The sequence below is a fragment of the Neovison vison genome, chromosome 1 (genome assembly GCF_020171115.1).
Source record: "Neovison vison isolate M4711 chromosome 1, ASM_NN_V1, whole genome shotgun sequence".
In the NCBI taxonomy this organism is placed as follows: Eukaryota; Metazoa; Chordata; class Mammalia; order Carnivora; family Mustelidae; genus Neogale; species Neogale vison.
In genome coordinates, this window is record NC_058091.1 from 218,003,153 (window position 1) to 218,029,945 (window position 26,793).

Sequence of the window (26,793 nt, forward strand, 5' to 3'; positions counted from 1 at the left end):
ATCTTAACTTTAGGCTTAAGGCTAACAGAATAGCTATTACTGGAAATATTTCAGGTTGCTATGGCAGGGGGATAGAAGATTATGCAAAATCATGAGCTACTTTGCAAAGATTCCACAAGGAAATGACACATGTCACATATGCTCACATTTTATTGGCGAAAGCAAGTCTCAAGGCCATGCCTACCTATAAAGGGAATAGAGGAATGCAATCCAACTATATGTGCAGAAGGAGAGCTAGAAACATTTGGTGGGTAAAGTGTTATTATAGCTGAGAAAATGGATGCTTACGAAAGTGAGTGGGTAGTGGAGTTGGAACTCCAAGCCTGGTCTTGTGACTTGGTCTCCTGGGCTCTCTACTCTCCTATGGCAGGTACGTTCTATGAGCACATTGTCACATACGTGGCATCATATCTTCTCTTCATATAAAGTGTCCTTGGGGCTTAAGAAGGAGGTGTGCACAGGCACCTGGGTATGAATAGGTCAGAGTCAAATCAAAGTTAATGTGACTCAGTCTTTCCTTTATTGTATCAATTTCTACTCTCTGTAAAGGTCTTTAACACGCTTGGCATGAAATCATTATGTAATAGAAGTTTCATCTCTGAACACATGCCAGATTTTTGTTTTTAATCATAGTTTCAAGTACAACAGGTTTCCTTGCTTATTGCTTTTATTTGCTGTATAATGAGAAAACGGTCATTGTGCCCTTAGTCTGGTAAGGCTGTTGGCCTGGTCGATGTTCAAGGTCCAAGGGAAAAGATGTCCCAGATACCCTCTATTATTTTCAAGATAATCTCTAGAAAAAAAAAATCTTATTCAAAGAAACAAAATAATAAGACTAATTCTACCAGCCCTTAGAAAATCATTCCCAATATTTCAACTCCCTGGAGCCCAGGGGAAAGGCTATGCTATGTTAGTTCTTCTCAGAATTTTCTAATCTAAGTGCCCCTAATGGAAGGGAAAAGAAATCCTAAGTGGTCTGCCACAGGTGCAGTTTCAGATTTTAACCAGTCCTGGGTACGTGCGTGTATGTTTGCATTCTGCTCCATAACATACCCACATTTGTCTGCATGTAAAATGTTTTAAATCACTCACCACTGCATAAAATTGATATGCCAGAAAAATACACTTATTCTTGACTTTCACCACTCCCTAGGAATCTGACCTCAAGCCTTCCCTATCCACAAATAACAATATGCCTATCACCTGAAAATGCCCCCCCCCATAGGGATAAGGATTACTCTTAGGTTGGGGATATGCGGGGTTTCCCTTGGCAACTAGAGTACCCGCCAAAACCAGGAGAGGATAAAGGTGAAAACAAAGAGGAAGTAGAGGGGGTTGCCTGGGTAGCTAAGTCGGTTAAGCGTCTGTCTTCAGTTCAGGTCAGGATCCCAGAGTCCTGAGATTGAGTCCCACATCGGGCTCCCTGCTCAGTGGAAAATCTGCTTCTCCTTCTCCCTCCCCTCTGGGTTCTCTCTCTCTCTCTTTCAAATAAATAAATGAATTTTAAAAAAGAAGAAGAAGAGCAAAAGCCAGGGGTTTCCAAGGTTATCCATGATGCAGTTAGCCCCCTCCCCACATACCCTACCACACCTTCCAATGCTTACTCTACTCCAACCCCACTGGTGTCTGGTTGTTCCCCACACACAGAAAGCAGTCTCCCACCTCCAGACCTTGGCACTTGCTTCTCTTTCTGCCTGGAGAGCTCTTCCCCAGATATCTACATGGATCTCTCTTTTGCTTCCTTCAAGTTTTTGTGCGGTACCACCTTTTCACTGAGACTATCCTAACCCTGTTCCCCCACCCCTCAGCCCTCATACTCCCTGTTCACTCTCTTTTACATAACTATTACCTATAACATAACTTATAGATTTTATTCAGTGTCCATTTCCATCCACTAGAACACAAGCTCCATAAGCACAGAGATGTTCATCTTTTGTTTCCTGAAATACCCCCAGTGCCTAAAACTGTCTGCTGGAATCGGTTGATACATGTTTGCTGAATGAAAAACCAAGAACCCGCCCATGCTGAGAAATAGGCAGGCTTGAAATCAGCCATCTAGTGAGAACGTGCAGCAGGGGCCTTTGTTGTCAGCAGGCTGACTTGGCCCTACCTTGGGAGCTGGTTCAGAAATCTTGGAGGTTCCCTCAGGCAGGATCATCTGCCCACTTTCCCAGCGTCATTCTGGTAACTGTCTATGAGACCCAAGGAAAAGGTCTGGTTCCAGAGAGCATCTAATTGTCTCCTCCCAACATCCTCTGCTCCTCCCCCTCCCTCATCACACACAAATACACCACACAACCCTCTCATTTTCCAAGGACACAACTCAGGCTATTTCCAAAACTGAGATTCTGATCCAAAACAGTAGCACAGTGTGTCTCCACGTGCACAGGAAGAGACAGAAGACCTCTGAGCAATTTCCTGGCCCTATATTTTTCCATTCCAGTAAATGAGGCCTTCTTTAGCTCAGGAATCTCTCTCTGAACCAAGCCAATGCCTTACTGCTGCCTGCCATTTGTCACCGCCTGGGCTTGCTTCTTTGTTCTTTTATTTTCTATTTTAAGTGACCAGTGCCAGGGTCCCTTATGTCAAAAAACTTTTGACTTCCAACTCTACCAGGTGTTGACTACTCGTTAAGGCACACACAATGCTAATGGAGAGTTCCCTCCCCAAATAGGCATTTTATTTAATAATACGTAATACTTCAACTGCACTCTGTCTTCAAAGATTTCTGCAAACTGCATATGCTGTTAGGCTGAGCAGCATTTGAGTTCATGTTTTATGGCTCAGAAACCAGCAAGGTTGAATAATTGCTTAAGACTCTCGCTAGCTGTGCTTCAGACAAGGCACTTTGCTTTTTTTTAATGGATAAGGAAATATAACCCATAAAAATGTTATTCTTTAGCAACTGACTTAATAAATTAGTTTTCAGTTCTCCCCATGTGCTTTTTTAAAAGCCATATTTGTAACTTGCTGCCTTGGCTGTGCTGGCTTCTCTTTGTTTCCAGAGACCGTTTGTTTCATGGTCCTCTTCTCCCTTATCCCCATCCCTCCTCTTCCTCTTTCTTTTTTTTTTTTTTTAAGATTTTATTTACTTATTTGAGAGAGAGAGAGGGAGAGCAGTAGCAAGGGGGAGAGGCTGAGGGGAAGGAGAGAAGCAGATTCCCTGCTGAGCAGGGAGCTCGATGTGGGACTCAATCCCAGGTCCCTGGGATCTCTCTCTCCTTCTGCCCCTTCCCCTGCCCTCTCTCTCTAAAAATAAATAAATAAATCTTTACCCAAAAAATAAGCCAAAGTTCCTGGAAGAACGCTGTTTGGCATGGGCCATGGTAGGGGCAGTCCAGGTGGTGAGAAACGGCTGGAATCTGCATGGACATTGAAAACAGAACCCACAGTATTTGGTAATCCATATACTTGGGCACTCAGGAGGTCTGTCCAGGACTATGTCAGTGAGCTGTGAAGGAATGGTTATGAATGGTGTGCCTTCTTCCCTTTCAGTAAAGGAAGAAGAGGCAGGATTCTTGTTGGTTCAACCCCCTTGCCTTTTGTTCTTTTTCCTTCACGTTAATTGAGGGCCTATTTATGTGCTAAGCATTGTGTTGGGATATAGCAGTAAATGTGAACAGGGTGACTGTTCTTACAGAGCAAACAGTTTACAAAGGGAGTCAGATGTTAAGTGAATAATCACACACACGTAGTAAATGTAAAATGACCACTCTAATGTACACTAGGTGTCAAAATTAGTTTATCTGGGGTCATCTGGGTGGCTCAGTTGTTAGGCATCTGCCTTCCGCTCAGATCATGATCCCGGGGTCCTCTGATCAAGCCCTGCATTGGGCTGCCTGCTCCTCAGGCAACCTGCTTCTCCCTCTCACATTCCCCCTGCTTGTGTTCCCTCTCCCGCTGTCTCTCTCTGTCAAAGGAATAAATAACATCTTAAAAAAAAAAAAAGGTTTATCTGCCCTGGTCAGGAAGTGCTAAAGAAAGAACGTTTTACTGGGATCTGAATAGACACGTGCCAACCAGACAAAGATGGCAGAGGGAGGGGAAGAGTGTCCCAGGCCATGGGAATGGCATGCACAGTGGTTCTGGAGGGAGGGGGAGCACAGTATGGATGAGGAACTGAGAGAAGGTCAAAGTGAGTAAAATGCAGAGAGCTTGGGGAACGTGAGCAAGATGAAGCTGGAGAAATGGACAGGGTCAGACTGTTGGGCTTGTGGGCCATGTTCAGATTTTGATCCTCATCAGATTTTGATCCTCATCCTGAAATCAATGGGAAAGAGCTGGAAGCCTTCAAGTAGGGGAATGATGGTGCTGCGTGCTTGCTGAGTGGAGTGAGAGTGATGCGGAAGGTCAAGTACGAGACAAATGCAGCAGCTCAGGTGAGTCGGTGCTTGGTGCTCCTGGGGACCCGGGAGAGAGCTGGGAGGTCCTGATGAGAAGAAAGATCAAGATCCGAGAGCTATTTAGAAAGTAGACCAGGGTCTGGTTGGGCCAAGAGGCATATTCCCAGTTCTATGTTTCAAATACTTGTACCAGTGGGGGTAAGACTCTCCTATTTGTAGAAGTCACCTACTTATCTTAGACCAAGCCCTAAGGCAAGCTGGAAAATCTATTTTTCTTTAAATATTTTTTTAAAAAGGGTTTACCGTAGAATGGTTTAGTGTCTAAGCTTACCAGAAAGAGAGGATTTGACAGATGATTGTCCCTAGCCCTGTCCTGGCCTGCTTGTATAATGAATTAATATAGTTCTGCACTAACAAGGTCTCTAAGCCAGCATTGTCCAAAAGAAACATAATATGATACAGCCCCAAATGTGATCTTGTATTTATGAGTAGCTATATTTAAGGAGAAAAAACCCAGATGAAATTAATTTGAATAACCTATTTTATTTAACCCAGTAAATTAAAAAAAAAAATACTGAGACAGGTAACCAAGAGAATAATCACTAGCGAGGTACTTTTTTTTTTTTTAACTAGATTTTTAAAATCCAGTGTGCTTCTACACATATAGCATGTCTATATTTGGATTAGCCATATTTCATGTGCTCAAAAGCCACATCACACATGGCTGGTGAGTACTGAACTAGACCACATAGCTCTAAACCACCGAAGAGGCCACACAGATCTTAACACCACGTACGAAACACTGAAAATATAAGTCCTTCTACAGTAATTTAAAAAGGCAAGTAGGGACACCTGGGTGGCTCAGTCGGTTAAGTGTCTGCCTTCAGCTCTGGTCAGAATCCCAGGGTCCTGGGATGGAGCCCCACGATGGGCTCCTTGCTCAGTGAGGAGCTTGACTCTCCCTCTACCATCTGCTTGCCTCTCTCCCTGCTTGGGTGCTGTGTGTGTGTGTGTGTGTGTGTGCATGTGTGTGTGTCATATAAATAAATAAAATCTTTTTTTTTAAAGGCAAGTAATATTTTAAGTAGAGCTTCTTCAATTTCAAAATCAAATAATTTGCAATTAACTAACTACATGAATTCAAGGAAGCTGGTTTTCTTTTCCATGCCTCAGTGTACAGAAAGGAACCACAGTGGGACTGGATAGTATGTATCAGCCTTTCTGGTCTCAACAATCACTGACTCCCTGAGAATGAAGTCCAAATAGTTTTTCCTCCTCTTTATTTTAATTCTCATTTCCCACAGAAATCTTTCCTTCTAAACTTCTAAATTCTTCTATGATAGTTGAAGGTGGGAAATAAGCTAGTTCAATAGAAAGCAGACAAAACTCCAATAATAGTTTTCATTCTAAGGCCAAAAAAAGTTGAATTTTCTTAGTAAATTTGAATACTACCTTGATATTTAATGATTAAAAAAACTTATGATGTTTTAGATATTATATATAGCACTGTGGCTGTATTTTAAGAAAAAATCCTTATGTTTAAGAGATACATCCTAAAATATATTTATAGAGGAAATAATATGTTTTCATGGATCTACTTCAAAATCATCTTAATTAGAAGGCAGGGGAGAAGGTGGGGTTTAGATGAAATAAGATTTGTTGTAACTGAAATTTGGTGTGAGATTCACATGGGATTCATTGTACTATACTCTCTACTTTTATAGTGTACTTTTTCTTTTCCTAAAGATTTCCAGAATTTCTGAGGTCCTACTTGAGGTAAGATTTTCAAACATTCACCTTAAATACTGTGTATGCCTCATGGTACGGTTGCAAAAGCTTACCTAAGCACCGAGAATACACGATTATTATTTAATACTGCAATGGAATAAAGCCATATGTTTAAGGGTCCCAAATTCCCATCGTAGTTTAAATCTCTGATATTTTTGGTAGTAACAAGACTTCGCCGTTTCATTCTACACTTTGATACAGATTTAGGATCAACATTGATAAGCAAAACCTGTGTCTTCTGTGTCAAGGAGAGCTCCAGACTCTGCCTGAGCCACATAGGGGCTCAGGGAGCATAGTGATAAATCATATAGACAAAGGACATTGCAAACCCAGAATGGTACAGACGCTTGGCCTATAGGCATAAAGACTATCACCTCTTCCTGGCATCATGGAGGCTGCATGTGACAGGGATAGGTAGGAGCAGAGGAAGGAACTCAGAGGACATAGAACCTCAGAGGCCAGAAGACATAACACCTAAGACCCACAAAGGGGGATGTATGAGTATAGGTCACTTGTCACAAAAATGCCTGGGCATTTTGTAAAGTTCTGGTGTAACACTCTCTCTAAATTCCATGCAAGATTTCTGACTACCTCCTGTCCACTCAGCCCTCTTGAACATCGTGATGGGAGATGAGGAAGCTAGAGTCTACTTCCAAGTTCTTGCCCAAGACAGTGTGAGGAGCGGAATAATAAACTGAGAACATAGGACTACCTTGCAGATATGCTGCCTTCAGGCACCCTTGACTGCTAAGCTTGGATCTTCCTGCCTCCAAGCCTTTGGGTGCTTGACCTCTCACCAAGAACCACAGAGCAGGTGCTCATTTTCACGCCCAAAGGAATATCACTGCTAATGTCTACATAAAAGGATATACAAAGGAAGAGAACAGGACTCAGTCTGAGAATGTTTTCCTTTTGCATTTTCATCAGCCAAAGGAGTACTGAGTTTAGGGTACCAACATATGGCACAAATGTTAATTTTAAGGAAAATTTGGCACCCGTAACACGCTCAGCCATGCTACTCTCCACACATGTGATACTTGGCTTCAGTGGGGCAGTACTGTGCCAGATTTTCTTAAATGTCAAGCATTTTAAGAAATGGTTTCTTTGAATTAAAATTTCACACCCCCCAAAATGGAAATACTACTGAGATGTTTCTAAATAAAATAAGGCAACTGTTGACCAGAGGCCATGGTAGACTGCTGGAGAGCCAAACATCAGCAGAATGGTGTTTTAACTTCTAAGCAATTTATTACAGTCCTGTAGTGCATTAACCAGATGATAATCTGCAAAGAGTATCCAAGTCTTTGGGGTAAAAGAAGACTTGACAGTTTTCACTGAAGATTTGTCCTATCTGTTGACAGAATTCACTGCTGCCTAAGTCACATGAGCAGGTAGGACTTATTCATGGACATGATTCCCCCTGGGTGAGCACACTCTGGCATTCCACAGTCCTCACGGTCAGAACAGTCTGGTGGTGAAATATGTCAAGCCTGGAGCCCTAGACTTGTTTTTATGAAGCTTCCCTTGACCACTTTGGTTCATCAAGTTTACTCCAAGTTCAGACCTGACTACCTCAACTCCACTGGCTCATTTTCATCCATACGCTTCTTTTTTAAGTCATCATACACATCACAGATAAATGCTCATTTCCAGATTGCTCTCTCTCTGCTTAGGAGTCTGAGTCTAGATTTCCAGTTATTCCCAAATCCCTAATACAGGGAGAGACTGAGTGGTATATTTCCCAACAGATTAACAAAAAAGTACAGGAGGGGAGGAAGTTGGGAATGACAAAGGCTTACAGGAGCCAGTACAGGAGCCAGTAGGAAGTCATATATGAACTGAGATTATAGACACTTGGGCTCTAGAACTTTAAGACTCATATTCTCCCTTTGCCTCGATCACACGGAAACATTAATATAATCTGAACAAGATGATGCCTGAAATCCTCTCCCATGATTGAAACATTCTACAATGAATTCTCTTCATCTCATGGGGTTTTTGTGGGAACTAAATGTTATAATGGGTATGAAAGGTTGTTTTTGTTTGTCGTTTTTTTTTTTTTTTTTTTGCAACTTGAGAACCATCTTGGTATAAGTTACCACAATATCACAAAATAATTCTCTCAATAAACCTGGAATTGTTTTTCATTTCTATTATAAAAATGTTGGGTCAAGTTTAGCATTTTATTTAATTTCAGGTGGAAAATGAAAGGATCCACAGCAGGTGAAAAAAATGCTTTGAAGGAAATGAGTAGTTTTTGTATAAATTTGAGTGAACTTTCTGGAAATCAATTTAGCAATATGTACTGAGGCCTGAAAATTCATATCCTTTGACTTGGTAATTCTATTTCTAGAGACGCTAATCTAAGGAAATGGTAGTCAAACAAGATTTATGTATAAAGTTATCTACTGCAGTGTTATTTGTAAACTGCATAGAGATGTAGTAAATAATGTTGGAAAAGAAAACATTCATTCATATAAAAGACTTTCAAGAAACAAATCAAAATAGTAACAGTTTCCTGTTCTTCTTTAAGGATGTCAGTATTAAATTTTATGATGGTAATGAATTCATATTATATAAAGATCATTAAAAATATATCATGTAGAGTTACTCACCTTCATCTAATTGTAGTGTTAACACATTTTGTCTCTTAATTCATCTTGATCAATAGTGAGCTTAACTCAACTGCTCCCATAACTTTCTTCTTATTCTTCTGCTATCAACAACGTTCTGTGGGCCTTATATTATGCCTGTCGTTTGCCCGCAGGTGAGACAGCACCCAGAGAGCTGACTCACCCATCAGACTGAGACTGTCCACATATGTGAATATCCCATATATTCTTTCTTCTCATGAAGTTCACAAGATGTGAATTGGCCCAGGACTCATTTCTTCTAGAATAGGACCTACCGGGGCACCTGGGTGGCTCAGTGGGTTGAGCCTCTGCCTTTGGCTTGGGTCATGATCTCAGGGTACTGGGATCGAGTCCCACATCGGGCTCTCTGCTCCGCAGGGAGCCTGCTTCCTCCTCTCTCTCTCTCTCTCTGCCTCTCTGCCCACTTGTGATCTCTCTCTGTCAAATAAATAAAATCTTAAAGAAAAAGAGAGATGTAGGAAATAAAAAATTTCCTATACTTCTTCTTTAGAATAGGACCTACCAACTAACACTCCTGAAGTGTGGCTTGCTTGATTCTCCCTAAAAAGTCCCCAGGCAGAGGGGTACCTGGGTGGCTCAGTTGTTTGAGCATCTGGCTCAAAGTTGATTTTAGCTCGTCATGATCTCAGGGTAGTGACATGGACCACCCCTGTCAGGCTCTGTGCTGGGCATGGACCCCAGCTTGAGATATTCTCTCTCCCCCTCCCTCTCTTAAAAAAGAAAAAGAAAGAAAGAAAGAAAGAAAGGGAAAAAAAAATTTCTCAGGCAAGGCATTCTCCAGTCACATTGAATTTTCCATCAATCCCTACAAAATAGTCTTTTATTCTAAAAACAAACAAACAAACAAACAAAAAAACCACAAAGGTTTCAGAAATTACAGGCAATTTCCTAAACTCTAGATCGAATTTACTCCTATTGTGTTATTAAATGGAATTTACATGAGCTATCTCTTACCAGATGGTAAGCAGAAAGTTGTTTTATTATTTACTCACTACTGGCTCCATAGCTCAGGGGTTAGAGCACTGGTCTTGTATTTACTCACTACATTATTCACTCAACCAAAGAGTTCCATGTTAAGTTAGCTCCAGCATTTCTTCAATCAGCATGAATGGAGATGAAAACTTGAAGGAATTATTTCCCAAATACTCCATTAAATGATGCTATCTATCAAATGTACCCTTTTCATTAGAAAGCCAGAGAAGGTTAATAATCTAACAGAATCAGCCTGCCTGTTGCTGGTAATGGAGAGTGAGGGAGAAGGGGAGAGAGACAGAGACAGACTGATTAACTAAAACCAAAGTTATTCCTAACCACTCAAAATCAGAAAGCTCCAAAAAACCAGACAACAACCTACGGCAAAGCCCATCAAAGGATTCTTTCTTTGGCTAACCCTTCCAAGGAAATAGTCTTTAGCCAGAATCTTCCAGATTCAGTCTTGTAGCGTTCAGACTCTCAGAGTAAGCCTGTCACTATCTTAACTGGCTTTTTCTTCACCACGTCATCAATTTGTTGCACAGTTCTTGCTCAGTTTAGATTCAGCAAATCAATTTTACATTGATTTGGAAAATGTCCTTCATACTTTGGTTGTTGTCTCTCCTCATGAAATGCCATTTACATTAGGATGATTCAGTTTCATGAATGGATTTTCTTCCTGTGTGACTGCAGCCTTAGATGAGACTAGGGCCTTGTATACTTCATTCCAGATATCGTTACAAAACAGGAGTTGTGAGGCTGCTTCCATCTTCCTCCCTAAATATACACCTTTTTCTTTCTCCCTTTGTCCAAATTCTCAGTCTTGAAATCTTAGTTGTATTTATATATGGTGTTTTTATAAATTTTAAATCTGAAACTCAGTCCAATCCTTGTCTCTGGTACTATTCTATTCTGTCGTCTCAACTGCCTCAGGCAGGTGTGGCTTACACAGAGATTACACACCTGTGCACACACACACAACTTATGAATGGCAGATATGATCCTGTATGTTTTGTCAAAACAATTCCATTACTGGCAATTCCATGAGAATTGGAGGTCTAGTGTTACTTGAAAGTAGCCAAAAAAAATTTTTTTTTTTAGATCTGTCTTTTGAACTGTTCATGTGCATTCCCTTTTGATGGCTTTTGCCCAATTTTCTACTTTAAGTAGTCACATTTCTGACTGATCTGTGGAGGCTCTTAGATATCAAATGATACTGTTTCTCTGTCATATGCTGCAATTATTTTTCCAGTCTGCTATTGCCTTTTTAATTTTTTAAATAAGATTTTATTTATTTGAGAGAGAGTACGGGTGGTAGGTTGGGGAGAGGGAGAAGCAGGCTCCCCGCTGAGCAGGGACCCTGATGCAGGGCTTGATCCCAGGATTCTAGGATCATGACCTGAGTCATCCAGGTGCACCAATTTTATGTGATTTTTGACATACTGGATTTTTTTTTTTCCTTATATAATCAAATTATTCAAACTTTTCTAGGTTGGTTTGTTTTTTTTGTTTTGTTTTTTGGTTTTTGTTTGTTTTTTTTTTGTTTGTTTTTGTTTTTTTGTTTTTTTACCAAGGGCTTTAAAAGGTTACAGGTATAAGGCACATGAAAGCCCTCTTCCCTGTGAGCTGGAGCTTCAGGCTTTGAATGAAGCTGGTACAATCCTTCCCTACCATGTTTTTGAAACAACTGGGCAGGGGATCAGTCTGGAAGATATGGTTGGATTTACCCTCATCCTGAGGAGAAAAAAGTCATTGTGAAAATAAAGGAGTAGAAGTAGGGTGAATGTAGGGTGAGGAGGGTCAGCAATGACACTCATGTGTCATGTGTGCTCAAAAGAATCACTTATGTGACCAGAAACTGAATGACTACTTCTGTAACCTTTTCCTAGTTCCTGAGCTTTGGGTTGATTTCAGGGGATTTTTTTAGGGGCTAATTCCTTCCCAGACTTGAGCAATCTGAATGATTCCATGGCCAGGGTCCCCTGGGTGCAGGGGAATACTTTCAGTGGCCAGCAATGTGGTGAGGAGGTGAAGGGACCCACCTCACCACAGCTATGACCAGGTCCCTGACAGATGCCACTGCTGCACATCCAATGAGCGTTCCGCCCTTTGCAAGTATCCTTTAGATGCTCGACCTTATTGGGTTATGGCAACAAGTATGTGAAGCAGGTAGGGCACGCCGAGGTTTCCTCTTCCTCTTCTAGACTAGAAGCAAATAGAATACCAAATATAACTGACTTTCCAAACTTACATGAGTATGTGATTGAGTTCTGAAGCAAGGTGAAGTATGTGGTCCGCTATAAACGGGCAGCGTGGCCAGGGGGTGTACAGGCAAAGAGAGGGGGCACATCTAGAAGGAAATGCCAACTTGGCCAGTTATTTGCTTTTTGGCCTCAGGCAAGTGGCTTCCCTCCGAGCTTCTAGTTCTCATCTCTGGAACAGAATAATGGTCTGGCAGGATTGATGTGAGGATGAAGTTACATAATGCTCCATCTCCTTCAGTCTTCTGTCTTGTTGGGCTTGTGTGGTTTTGAGGGCCACCTTGAAACTTGCATGGAAGGAGTAGTATATAAAGACCCTCTCAGGAAAGGCAGAGCATGAAGAGCCCCTGCATCGTGCCTGACGGAGAGTGGGTGCCACAAGAACCTAACGTCTCCTCTACCGTGCCAGCTTCCAGTCTCCTGAGAGCTAAGATGCACTTGGGGGCTTTCCTCTGAAGAGTTCGTGTGTGGTTTATAACCCTGCTCAGCTAAAAGTCCTCCCCTATCTTAACACTTTCAGTGCTGCTGGCATTGAGGATTATGGTTTATCAAAAAGCTCAATTATTCGCCCAGTAGGCCATTGTATAAATTGGCTTGATTAGCGTTTGCAATAGCGCATACGTAAATGTAAAGGATCTTGAAAGAGGGTTGTTAGAACAAGAGTTCAGCAACAGCCCTCAAGAGAGAGCTCAGTGTCATGGTGAAGAGCAGGAGTTGGCAAACTGTGGCCCCCAGGCCAAGTCTAGCCCATCACCTGTTTTTGTATACAAAGTTTTATTGGAACACGGCCCCACTCCCGTTTGTTGATGCGGCTATGATGGCTGCTTTCATTAGAAGGACAGGGCTGAATAGTTGCAACAGAGACTGTAGGCTTCACAAAGCCAAGGTTATTTGCTCTTTGACCCTCGAAGTAAAAGTTTACCAATACCTGGCTAAGAGCTGCTACTTTCAGGCTATGTGACCTTAACAAATAATTTACACTTATTGTGCCTTAACTTCCTCTTCTGTAAAATGGGGATAGTAATAATAGTGATTGAACGAGATCATCCATGTCAAAGCCTTGCATATGCTGAGTCCTTGGTTAAGGATAGTTACTATTTTACTAATAATACCACTGATTTATAGCAAAGTTCCTTGAGTAAAGCATCCTGACCCAGGGACAAAAAACCTGTTTGTTCAACTTCAGTTGCAAAGCCCCTAGGCCCACTGCATATATCAACAGCACCTAAAATAGTCACCTCTTCCTGCCGCAGTGGCTTTCTTAAGAGCAGCCATTTCAGTGGCAATAGCTCAGCTTCTGGGATATTAAATGCATACTCTACCTTTCCTTCACACTTAACATAGACATTTGGATTAGTGTCATTGAATATTTTCCGACAGTCTGCATATCCTATCTGGGGGAGGAGGGGAACTGGATGAGGCCTTTGATGGAATTAAATGTCAGTAGTATCAGTTATTTCTTTCTATAAACACGAGCAAGATATTCTAAAAGATGTGAATAATCAACCAATGTACAGGGAAGACCTTGCCTTTAGTCACTCACTGTTTGAAAATGAAAAGATTTTCTTTTATCAAAGGCAATCAAGCTTGACAAATGGCATTAAAAGCCACTAAGGAAGCTGAAAAAACAGCAACTCACTTTGCTTCCTAAATATAATGGGAAATGCTTTCTCAATGTAAAGAAGAAGTCTTATCCTACAGTCCAATGAGCATATGGAGGTGATTTCCAAGAGAGAAGTGAGAAAGAAAAAATCCCACAGCTTAACCTTTCACAAGTATCAGTCATGCAGGGAGAAAACCTTCTTGTACTCTCTTCCGCACTGTCAAGTTTTGCAGGTTAGAAGAGCCAAGACGAGCCATCCCTATGAGGGACCAGATCTGCAGCCCAGCTTCCCAGCAGGTGGCTAGGCAGGTTGGGGTAGGTTGGTGCTTGGGAGGAGAAAAAAGGGTAGGGAAGGTTCTCTAGTTTGAGACTCACATGCCCTCAAATGATGCATGGGTGGTACCCCACCAGCACCAGGTACAGCATGACCCGCCCAGGATGCTTCCCTTTGTGGATTACTTGGACCCCACAATGGCTATTGCCTGAGCTGTGCTTCATCAATTCAGCCTTGTCACAGAGAAGAATCTCATCACCCCTGTATCCCACTCCTAGTAGCCTGATTGTGTGGAAGAAAGGGAAGGATGACTGCATGTCCCAGGGCTTCTTCCATCAGAATCCTTCTTCTGCCACCCTAGGCCCCATCACCTTTCCCTTATCATAGAGTTTCTGCCATTGATAGATAACACAGCTTTATGCATGCCTCCCTTCAGTAGTTCTTAATCTTGGATAGCTGTGAGAATCCCCTATAGAGCTCTTAAAATAGACTAATGCCTGGTTCCCATCCCCAGATCCTGATATAATTTAGATCTGGAGGGGGGTCTAGGCATGACGTTGTGTTCAGGCATGGGAGGGGATGGGTTCTGTGCATTTAAAAGTTCTCAAGTGATTCCCATGTACTAACCAACTATGTGCAGGGTACTTTTCTCGGTGGGTATGACTGTGAATAGAACAGGCAAAGACCTGGTCGCATGGAGCCTATGGTCTAGCGGAGTAAGACAGAGAACAAATAAATGAATGGCAAAGATTTCTTCTGACTGCCACTGGGAAAATAAAACATGGCGCCGTGTAAGAGGTGGAGGATGGGAGATGATGCAACTTTAAAATGGTCAGGGCATCATCCCTGTGGGGTCCTACTCTGCTGCTTTGCTTGTGGTAAGTTCTGTTAGCTCTCGGGGCTAGTGACAGGGTTGTGGTTAGACGCCTACTTCTTGTTCAGGAAGTGACAGTTAGTGTCCCTGTATCTCCTGAGCCCAGTTTCCATAGACTGATGCACCATGCAAGACCCTCACTGGACAGCCCAGATCAATCACTGTAACCAGAAGCAGCCCCATAGGGCGTGCCTTCTCCTCAGTATGCCAGCATGCCCCCTCCCTCTTTCCCTTTCACCCACTATTAATTGGGTGGTATCTTATCACCAGCATCCTTACTGAACATAATTTGCTGACTTGTAATAATGATAATATTAAAAACAGACTGAATGACATTCACTATGTGCTGGCATTCTACAAGATATATTATCTCATTCAATTCACTGCTAAGGTAGGCAGTATCAGCTCTGGTTCATAAAGGTGGAAAACAAGAGCCTGAACAGTTACGAGACTTATAATGTGGCTGACATTTTAGACCTTTTGGGTCCCCCCCAACTCAGACAGTCTGTGATCCTACAATCTCCAGCTTGTTTCCTCAGCTAGGTGGCAAGCTCCAGGAGGAAAGGCACTGTGTCATATACATCTTTGCAGGAGAATTCCTTCTCTCCTCACCCCCATATGGCCTTGCCTGAGGTGGGCAACAAATACATCAGAGGTCAATTTGTGGAGGTAACCTGGCAATCACGGCTGAGCCCCTGAGGTCCCCAAGGTATCCTTTGAGTCCTGCAAGCCTGGGTATCACTGCTCATAAGCTTGGACTCTGTCCTTTTCTATCAAGACTGCCTGGTGGAGTTTCTACCAAGCAACACTGAGACTCCTCAGAGTGCCCCAAAGCAACTCACAGACACTTATAAATGGGTCCTGTGGGCATTTTCTCCAAGGTCTTTCCCAAAAGAGATGATTATTTCATGTTCCCCATCATTTTTGTTTTGCTAATTAATTTTTTTAAAAAAGATTAATATATGAAATAAAAAAGCCATTGCAATTTCTAAGACTAGAGATCGCTATTCAATAAGACACACTTCTGCTGATGTTTTAAGGTATTTGGAGGACGTATCTTTGAAGAGAATTCCTCATTTTCCCCCAGCTTTTCTGAGGTATAACTGGCAAATAAAATTGTAAGATCTTTAAACAACGTGATGACTCGATACGCCTATACATTGTGAAAGGATCCCCTCCAACTAGTTAAGTAACACATGCATCACCCCACATATTTACCACTTTTTTGTTGGGGGGGAGAGGACTTTTAAGTTCTACCCTTTTAACAAATTTCAAGTATATAGTATGGTGTTATCAACTAGAGTCACCATGTTTTACATTTGATCCTCAGATTTTTCATCATATAACTGAAATTATATACCCTTTTACCAGCCTCCATTTCCCCCACACCCAAGCCTCTGGCACCTATTTCTCAACATTCTGTTTCTAGGGGGTTCGACTTTTTTTTTTTTTTTTAGATTCCACATATAAGGGATGCCTGCAGTATTTATCTTTCTCTGTCTAGTTTATTTCACTTAGTAGAATGCCTTCCAGCTCCATTCATACTGTCACAAATGCCAGGATTCCTTCCTTTTTAAGGCTGAATAATATTCCAGTACATATACTTTTCTTGATTTATTCATCCATTGACAGACATTTGGTTTGTTTCTACCTCTTGGCTATTGTGAATAATGCTGCAGTAAACATGGGAATGCAGGTATCTCTTCCTAGATGGAAGTACAACCTAAATTCACATGTCCTCATAAAGCCACAAACAAATGTATTTCAAAAAGCAGCTATAGCAGTGCATAGTAAGAATCTTAACCAGGCAACAGTTCTCTACCAAGTAACTTCATGGCAATTAGTACCATGCAAGGCACAACGGGAGACAGACAGTATGAATCTCAGGCTGAAAGGAACTTATGGGAAAACAAAACCTATGTGTGAAGGAACCAGAGTGAAGTAAAGAAAAAAAAGAAACAAACAAACAAACAAACAAAAACAAAAAAAATCCCAAACACACACTGTATTTAACCCAGGGTTCAGTGGGGTGATACAATAAGATTTGAAAGAAGGAAGGGCCACCTGGGTGGCTCAGAGGGTTAAGCATCTGATTCTTGTTTTTGGCTCAGGTTATGATCTCAGGGTCCTGAGATAGAGTCTGAGTGGGTTCCACGCTCACTGGAGTCTGCCTGAGATTCTCTCTCTCTCCTTCTCCCCTTGCCCCACACCCCTCCACTCACAGGCACTCTCTCTCAAATTAATTTAAAAAACTTAAAAAAAAAAAAGAGAGAAAGAGAAAGAAAGGAGGAAAAGATAACTGGGCATAAGGGTTAGGGTGGAAAAGTTTCCGGGAGGAAGCCTGGAACTATGGGATGGATCAATGGAAAGCATATTCCTGGGTGGCTGACCAGTCTAAACAAAGGCCAGGAGGTAGAAATCAGTTTGCTCGCATAGAAAGAGGAGTGAAAGCCTGGTATCCTTGGTGCTGAGAGGGTTTTCGTGAGAAGAACAACTCAGTTGGATCTGTTTTAAAGGTCCTGAAAGTCAGGGAGAGGAGTTCACATTTGCTTTGAATGTCAGGGAGCAAAGTTTACATTGCCCTGTGTATCAGGTAGGGATTTTGTTTAGTTGTAGACACAGAACTCTGCATACATTTTCCTAATGAAGTAAAGGATTTGTTTTGCCAAATAACCAGAAGACCAGCACCAAGAGGGTCACTGCAGTTTCATACTGACAACTGCTCTCTTCCCCTCTACTATACTTTGTGGGAAGCGTTGTCATTAACTTTGTTTCATGGTTGTGATATGACTGCTGCACTTCCAACCTCATATCCACATTCCAGAAAGAAAGAATTAAAAAAAAGAAAAGATAAAGCAGGTGGTTTCTGTGTTAGGAATGCAAGAGCTTTCTCAGAAATCCCTAGCCCCGCTGCTTACATCTCATTGGCCAGAACTGTGGCACCAGACAACCCCTACCTGAAGGGATGTAGAAAAGGCTAGCACTTCGGCTGGGCACATAGCCCCCACAAGCAAAATCTACGTTCAAATCCTAAAGGTAGAAGGAGGAATGGATATAGGAGCAGCAATTAGCAAGCTCTACAAACTATGTATAGCAATATCTATACACTATTGTTGTTGGTTCCTTAACAGAGAGCAGTCTTAGAAAAAGAGACGAGTTTTCCTGATGTCCTCAAGCTATTCCTTATGTTCCACAAATAAGTGAAACCATATGATAACTGACTTTCTCTGCTTGACTTATTTCACTTAGCATAATCTCGTCCAGTTCCATCCATGTTGATGCAAAAGTTGGGTATTCAGCAGCATGGAGGACATTAGGAGAAGGAAAGGAAAAACGAAGGGAAGGAAGGCAGACCGGGAGATGAACCATGAGAGATTACAGACTCCAGAAAACAAACTGAGGGTTTTAGAGAGGAAGGGGATAGAGGATGGGTTGGCCCAGTGATGGGTATTAAGGGGGGCACGTACTGCATACGCAAACAATGAATCATGGGACACTGCATCAAAAACTAAGGATGTACTGTATGGTGACTAACATAATAAAAAAAAATACAAATTGTATTTAAGAGTTTAAAAAAAAAGAAAAAGGGCCAAATTTTTAGGAGATTAATTTGACTCTGGTATTCAAGAAATCTTTTAAAAATTATTTAAAAAAGGAGAAAAATGGTCTGGAAGAGTAGATGGAAACTGTTGAAGGAAACCTAGGAGTGAAGTGGGCAACCAGACTACAGTCCTTGCTCTGGGAATGGAAATAAAGAGAGAGGCTAACAGCCATTTCTAAGAAACAGTGAACAAGATTTTCTAGCAACCACCCAACAATGCATGGCCAATGTGAAAGGTGTTGGCAAGCTGACTTCTTGGTGCCCTCCCTCCTTCCCTTTCTTCCTTATCTTTTACGTAAAGTTAGTGTTGGGGATTTATGTGAGAGAACATATTAAAGGGAGAAACTGTCAAAGAAGAATGCTAGAATGAGACACGTGGAGGTGATTACAAATCTTGGAGTATTATTACATTTTAATGTCATAAGCACTTGAGGTATGGAAAAGAGACCAGTTAGATTCAAAGTTATGGATTCTGATATGAATGTGCTCCTTCTTGGGAATATGAGCATTGCTTTTCAGGGCAATTCTCTAAGCGCAACACTTAATTAGCAAGATGAACCACATCTGAAAATAAATTGTGTTCCTTTTGATGACTAATCCTAAACAACAACAGAAAAGCATTGTCTATTTGTTAGATGGGAAGTAGAAAGGAAAGAGCACAAGGAAAGAACTCCACAGACTTCTTTTGTAGTTTTATCTACTAGTTAGTGCTAATGAACAGAATAAGATCATTTTATGACTAGAAAGTTATTGCAATTTGAAAAGGTCTCACTTAAAACTGTTGGTAAGTACCAGTCATTTTACAAGGCCGTGAAGACTCAGAGAAGTTTAGGCATCAGTCCAGCCCTCAAGGGAATCCCAGTGACGTGGGCAAGCAGGTTGTTGCAGTGCTCAGGGAGGAATCGGCGTGACGGGTGTGGGCACAGACTGTGGGAGCTGAGAGGAAGGAGGGACTAATTCTGTCTGAGGGCTGGAGCAGGCTTGCGCTTTGCCATTTTATGATTGTGCAGTGTCATAAATAGGCTTGGACTTTTGCCCTGGAAGAAGATTTTAAGCACCCTAATTACCTTAGTGCCCTGGGAGAGGACCTGATAATCCAAGGGCCTCATCCTTAGCATCCCAAAGTTCCTTCTCAGCACTGGGGAAGGAGCCAGGATAAACTCAGGGATGGGTAGCTTGAAGAAACTGGATTAGTCATATTTGCCTTGTGTGATTCTGTAATTACTGTGAATCTTCACATCAAACTCATTTAATCTGAACTTCCAAGGTTGAATGTATTTTTGTCTTATATACTCCCGGTTTTTTTAATGCAGTTCATCAAAGGTCAGCCCAATTTTCAAGTCACCAAAGTCTTTCTCTGTTCTGCAGGATACATTGCTAGTGGAGACTAGAGCACTAGTTGGGGAAAAGGGCAATTTCATTTCTCTCACATTCACAGATACTCTTCCATCTGTTTTTTTGTTATTCTAATGGAAGTTTTAATGATAAAAAAATAAAGGAATATCTTGAAAGAAATCATTTTATGTCAAAGAAATGCCATTCTGCTTCTTGTTCCCTCATATCCAGCAAATCAACCTGCCAGTTCAAGAATTCTCTACTGTAGCTCCTAGAATTTTTTTTCTCCACATCTGTTTGTCAGTTTCTTCTCCCAGACCATGAGTTCCTTGAAGTTAGCTTTTGGCAAATTAGACATTATCCTCTGGCTCCCACACAGTGCAGGCACAGCAAAGCACTTGAAGAAATTTCCCGAGTGAATGCCTTTGGGGAGGTTTCTCCATGTCTGACTCTTTGCGGTTGCTTACACTTACATTCCCTGGGTCCCAAAGCTGCAAGCCCAAAGTCTAAACCAGGATTAACTTTGCCAGGGGCATCAGAAGACCTTGGGCAGAAAACTTGAGAAGTCCAAAGAAATGCTTCCAGAGAGTTCTTAACCACTCAAAAGGAAGGGGATCCCAAGTCTAATTTTGTCTGAATGTTTGCTTTTGAAAACCAATGTGAATTTTTCTTTTTTAGTGCAAGTATTTGAGCAGCTAAGTCAGTCACAGTTTGCTAAAGTATAAGTTGAAAGGGTACACAATTAAAAGTTTCCTTTCCACCCAGGGAACTCCACACCCACAGGGCACTTTTCCATGTCTATAGACTATGACGGCAACAGTCCATCCTGAATGGGTAACTTGAGTGCTGGACTCCCAAGCCTTCCTCCACTAGCCATATAGTGTACCTCCTCAGAGGCAACCAGTCTTAGTAGATTCTTGTATTTCCTTCCAGAGACAGGCTAGGGGTACAAGTACATGAGGAAATAAATACATTTATATATTTTCCAAGAATGCTTTTAGTGAGCAGAATCAGTAGAAAAATCAACAGGAAACAGAAGACCTTAAACTAAAAAGTATGAGGTGAAAACTGGTATCCAGGATAAAAAGTGATCATGTGTCAGAAGATAGAAATAGAGCAGGAATTTTTCTCTACATAAAAATAAAAAGAAAGGGTGAGGTCACAGATCCTTTTGCCCATTAGGATGGGCAGGCAGCCGAGATAGCGCAGCGGGGAGAGTGTTAGACTGAAGATCCATTAGGGTGGGCATTTCCACAAAACTAATGGACATTTGCCCAGCAGATCATGGGGGAACTCGCAATTATGGAGTGACTGAGAGAAACTGTGGTGGCCTGCCTTGTTGGGATATTGTTTGCTAGAACGTGGGCATGTTCTGCTCTAGGGTGACACATTCCCTTAGAGGCTCGGTGGCATTTGATCACTGGGCGTTTCCAGAGCCTTCCCACATTCACTCAAATTATTTCAGTGTAACAGGACTGGAATTCCACCTTTTGGGTCAAAGGAATACGGCCTACACTGGCTAAGGATCCTGCCCCCACAGCAAGCAAAGAGGGCCGTGCTTTCTGAAAAGCAAAACCCTAGCAATTGCTATATCTTAGCTAAACCACCTTCCTCACCAGAGTTGTTCTTGGCAGTGTATTGATGTGAAGTTGGCCTAGGATGAACTGGGACAGGGCAGGTCAACCAGTTATTCTTTCTTTCAGGTAAGAATAGGGACCAGGGAACAAGAACAAGCTAAAACGTGGGACTTATTAAATCAATTTCTACACATTTACTGGATCCCAACAACAGTTAACACACCAGGCAAGTTTCTGACTTTCCAACTAGATTGTTAGAAATATAAGATACCTACCCACAGGGAAGGTGACTAGCAACACAGGAACTAGTCAATGAGTCAGACAGACAAATGTGATAAGCGTCAGAGAAGTGATGCATTTTCTTCCAGCTTTGATAGAAAGGAGAGTTTCACGTGTCCATCTCCATAAAGCCTCCAGTAGGTGAGGTTCTCTCTGCCTCCTGTCCTGTACAATCTTGGGACAGTCTGGCTCATATCCAGTGTAAGGTATAAAAGACAGATGGCAGGTGACTGCTCAGATAGAACTCATGGGATAGCAGCATCTGATGGGGCTGCCATGACTCAGGATTGGGTCTGTGGGTTTGGACATTCATGTGTTCCATTTCATAAAATCACTCCATTAATCACTCTTAGAGGAAATGATTCATTCACAAGAGTTATCTTTGGACCTGCATGTCAATACCAATCTATTGATTTACAAGGGGGAGAAATATCTTTCCTAATGACCAGAATGATCCTGTCCACTGATGGTAGACAAACACTGCAAAAATGTTGGAGAAGCAATGGAAGATTATTTACTGAATATGCAATTGGGGCCAAAAATTAGACCTTGAAGTGTAATTTAAAGCACCATGACTGCCTCCATAACATACACATTTCTGTATGTTCAGAAAACATACAGAACAAAACAAACAAACAAACAAACAAGCTGATATATCTGCCACATTCAAAGTCTCCCCTTTGGAAAGATCAATATTTAAGATCACCAAATACTTGTAACTGAGTTCCCCTCTTCATAAATCATATGCATATTATTGGATACATTCCAAAGATAAGACTTGATTAGAGGGTGAAGTCTGCTAGTCCTGACTAGTATTTCTGAGGAGTGCCACTCCTCAGTTACTTTTTTTATACTAATGTGCAGAGTAGCATTTTTGGGTATGTTTCTTTTATATTTTTAAACTTATTTTTAATTTACATACTGTAAAATTCATTTGAGTTCTAGGAGCTCTGACAAATAGAGTTGTGTAACCACCACCAGAATTAAGATACAAACAGTTCTTCACACCCCTCTCCCAAAAATACAGCCTTGAGTTATGCTGTTAAGATAGGTTCCTTCCACAGATGGCTATCCTCATTTATTATGTGTTAATTCTTACCACCCTTGCTTGCCAGAGGGTCATATTTTCTGGCATTAGCTACCTATTCTAAGGCCTACCTAACAATATGCTATCATTCCCAGAGATAGACAAAACTAAGCTTTATAATATGCATGTTTATATTTGCTTAGCTAGAAGGGGCTATATCAAATGTACTTCATCTACAAACATAAAACCAAAAAACAAACAAACAAACAAACCGTTGACATATATTCTAAGGATAATTCCCCCAAAAGAAAGGAGGAAAAAATTTTAACATTCCAGTTACAGCTCCATCCATAAGAAATATGTTAGCTCTGAGGGTTGGGAAAGAAAACTGCTAAGTCACATCTCCAATTCATTTCCTTCCTTTAAATGGGTCACGAGGGCAGAGATAACCCCAACACCCTAGCAGCTGTTCCAGGGCCCAAGTCGTTATATTCACTCCTGCTTTCCAGAAACTTGACCTAGGCATTAGCACTTTCCTAAATGAAACCCACATCTCTTTATTTATTTTTTTCCACATCTACTTAATTTATGCACGTTAATAGCTAAATTTGTCACTGTTCTAATAAGACTTTTTTGGTGTACATGTCAATATATATGGTATATATGCATACTCAGCATGGACAATCTAAACAATGAAAAACTAAATGACTTTAACTATGTAATGTCCTGGTGATTTCTAGAAACCTAAGAAAATAAATTATGTGAGTTTAATTAACTGTTTTACATGTAAATAGGTCTCATGACCAATTAATATCTTCTGACCACCATGCTGTAGGCTGACAGATTACTTTACAACAAAATGGGAGGAATTTGGGTTTATAAATTAAATGAGGGCCCCAAGGCCATCCAGAAGGGCCCTACCTGGGATCTTGCTAGCAGGTAGCTGGTTACCTCTTTTTAGGTATATCACTAATCCAGGGTGTGACAAGGCAGATAATTCCTTTCTTTGGAACATATTGCCTTATTTGCCAGCTGCATAGAGACCCTTCTATTCCTGCCAATCACAGGAATACAAGACTGAATCCTTATTTGCCAAATATACACAGATGAAGAACTCAGCAATACAACTACATATATATTAAGACAATAGTGTTCCATCATTACAATGTTTAATTCTAAGATTCGAAGTTCTTTTGTTATCAAAATCACAAAGAACCAAGTGATCCAATAACATCTCACTTTGGAGGAATGTTACAAAACCTTCTTGCATGAACAGAATCCATATATCTCCCATCCTGCCTTCCTGATTCCTTCCCCCTCAACACCCTACCCTTTGCTTCTCTTAGCACTGGTGCTTTATCTTAAATGTCTCCTCAGTGCCCACCTCCTCCCTGCATCCATCTTTGTTGAGAGCAGCGCTCCAGGTAGACCACATAAGAAAGTGCCACTCTCTCAAATCAAAAAGGAAGCCAGTGCCTCCAAAAGCAAGATGTAACATTTTCCAATGAAATGTGGAAAGCTTCAAGGAGTAAAGAATGTGAGAGAATATTTTTCCATGAATTTCAAGATGAACAAAAATCAGTGTTATGGAGTTAAGGTAAGCAGATCTGCCTCTGGCATGCTGACTCACCATGACTCTTCTGATACCATTTACTGGAATGACCTTAGATTCGAGTGAGAACCACAAAATACCAGTAATTTTATCTGGGGAATATTTATATTTTAGTGCAGTAGGTGAATTCCTGATTAAAGGGCATTATTAGAAGAATTTTTTTTTCCCAAACTAAATGTGGTTTCATCGTAGGCCTTGCGTTTCTAATTGGCCCTCAAGGTTCAGAAGGAGATTTTATTTTTGTTTTTAAAATCCTTTCATTCCCCATTTCCTCATCCCTAACTCTTGTGGATAATACCCATGAACAAAGACATCTTAAGTCCCAGATTCTTCTAACACAGATCAACCCAGTATTTTCCTCCTGAAATTATTTGCTTCCTGATTTACAGTCCATTTGCCTTGGTGATTTGAGTATACAAGGAAGAAAGTCAGAGACATTCTCGGACAGTAGCAATGAAAATCTGTGATTATTCTAAACCTCCACACTCACTTCACAGCACAAAATGTGGACTGCTACTACCCTTCCAAATATCTCCTTTGGATGGAAGAGCACAGGGTGACTACTTAGTCTTGGTCTAGGTTTCACATTCTTGATCCACGCCTCCCCCCACCTTTTTAAAGTAGGCTCCATGCAGGGCTTGACTCACACCCCTGAGATCAAGGCCTAAGAGGCAGATGCATAACTGACTGAGCCACCCAGGTGCCCCCAAAGGTCTGTCTTTCTAGTCACTCTTGCCTGTTGGCCTTTTTGGCATCTGTTTCCCAACTGGATTGCAGACCCTTATAAAGCACTTTGAGGATGGCTCCCCTGCATTAGCTTCCATATACTTTGCATCCTGGAAATAGCCAGGATGTAGGGCTTACCCTGATTTGAGGATCAGGTCAGGGAAGGCAGCCCTTGGAAACTGAGGAGGGTAAGAAATAGCACACACAAGGTGTATATTTCAAGTTCCTCCCACAATAATTATCTGAGAGTTTATGAGTGTGTTCATGCTCTGATTAGGGATGTCTCAAAAAGTCATCTGCAGGCTAAATAAAAATAAAATTATATATTGAAAAGTTCCATATGGAGACTAAAAACAAGAGCTTTCCTCCCTTCTCTCAACCCACAGCAATTTCTTGAGCATTTCCTTGGCGTCCGGCACTTGCCGGGTGAACAAAACAGACCCAGTTCCTGCCCTCACAGTCTAGCAGGAATTGTGAGAGTCAGTTGGCCACTGTTGGCTCAGCACTGTCCTAAGTATCTGAGACTTGGGGTTTGACAAACAGATCCTCCTGTCTCTGGGAAGGTGACCTCTGATATTAGACTAGGGGCAATCCTTCAGCTTCCCACAGATTGACTGAAGACCTTACAAGCCACGACATCCCTTTGGTCCCCACTCACCAAACCCATCTGTTCTTTTTTTTTTTTTTCCTCTTAAGAGATGTACGATGTATAATTTCACTTTTTATTTTGAAAAAAAGTTCAATTTACAGAAAACTGCAAGATTACATCTGCAAATGAAAGAGACTTTCATTTCTCTTAAGAGATGTACAATGTATACATGTATAAGTATTTATTGAACAAATCATTTGACAGTAAGTTGCCATCACCATAATAGGAAAGACAGTCAGAGAGAAGGGATGGGGGAGTAGTCTCAAACCAGAAGTTTGATCCCCACACTGAATGAATACCCATGTCCTGACCTCACCCACTGGCCTGTTGCAGTGTGGTTCACATCCACTGCTGTGACAAGATCAACTCAGGGTTAATGAGTCCAGTCTATGTTCTGACCTGCAAAGCAGAGACCCAGAGGCTGACCAAGAACTTCAGCATGGAAAAGAGAGATGCTGTCAGTCAGCATCAGTCTACCGATCACAACAGCAAACCTCCCCTCCTGTCCACTCTTTCTTACCCCTCGAGAGTACCATGCTGTCTAGTGTTTAACACACTTTCACATACATGCTCTATTTTAAGTTTCCAACAACCTAGTGGGGATATCCCAACTCCCAAGGAAACCAAGCCCCAAAGTTAACTTGCTCAGTTCCTCATAGCTGCTAACACAAAGAATTCAAATCTAGATCCTCAGCCTCCAAAGCAAAGCTCCAAACTATCCCACAGGTGGCTATTTTACAATTTCAGTTCTTCTTTTTTACATATGGTCTTGCTCATCCTAATGGGGAACGGTCTTACAACATGCCAGTTTTCTGGGGGAAGCCATGGGTTACTGGCCAGGGGAGGGCCTGCCGTTCCCCAGTCGCCTGCCTTTGACCAAGAAGATGACTGTGTCACTCAGATCTCTCTTGCCGCCTGAATGGGAATCCATTCTTGCCACCTGAATGGGAATCCCTATCTGCCATGATGCCTCTGGACTTGTTTTTAGAAATAGAGGGGAGTCTGTGGGTGGCCCACACTGAGGATTTCTAGGAGTTTGTTAATATTTTTGTAGAGGCCAGAGTTGTAAGTCCACTGATTTCAAGATAAATAACCTCCTGGAGAAAACATCCTTTCCCTGTTCTTCCCTTCAACATTCCCCACCCCCAATGAGTTTGCTTTTTGTGGTTTTCTTTTTACCCCTTAGCGCTTCTCCTTAGCACCCTGTGCTCAGAAGAC

General features: G+C 41.6%; 1 protein-coding gene across 2 annotated transcripts in view; it reads left to right on the forward strand.

Annotated features, from left to right (window-relative positions):
• Positions 1-26,793, forward strand: part of ZNF366 (zinc finger protein 366) — a 67,722-nt gene that overhangs the window by 17,657 nt on the left and 23,272 nt on the right. Inside the window, exon 1 of one of the 2 annotated variants that reach the window (XM_044267399.1) lies at positions 24,112-24,185. The exons of the other annotated variant lie outside the window; for it this stretch is intronic. The gene's annotated coding sequence lies outside the window, so the exon portion shown is untranslated. Of the gene's footprint in view, positions 1-24,111; positions 24,186-26,793 lie in introns of those variants that run through there. 2 annotated transcript variants of the gene reach the window in all.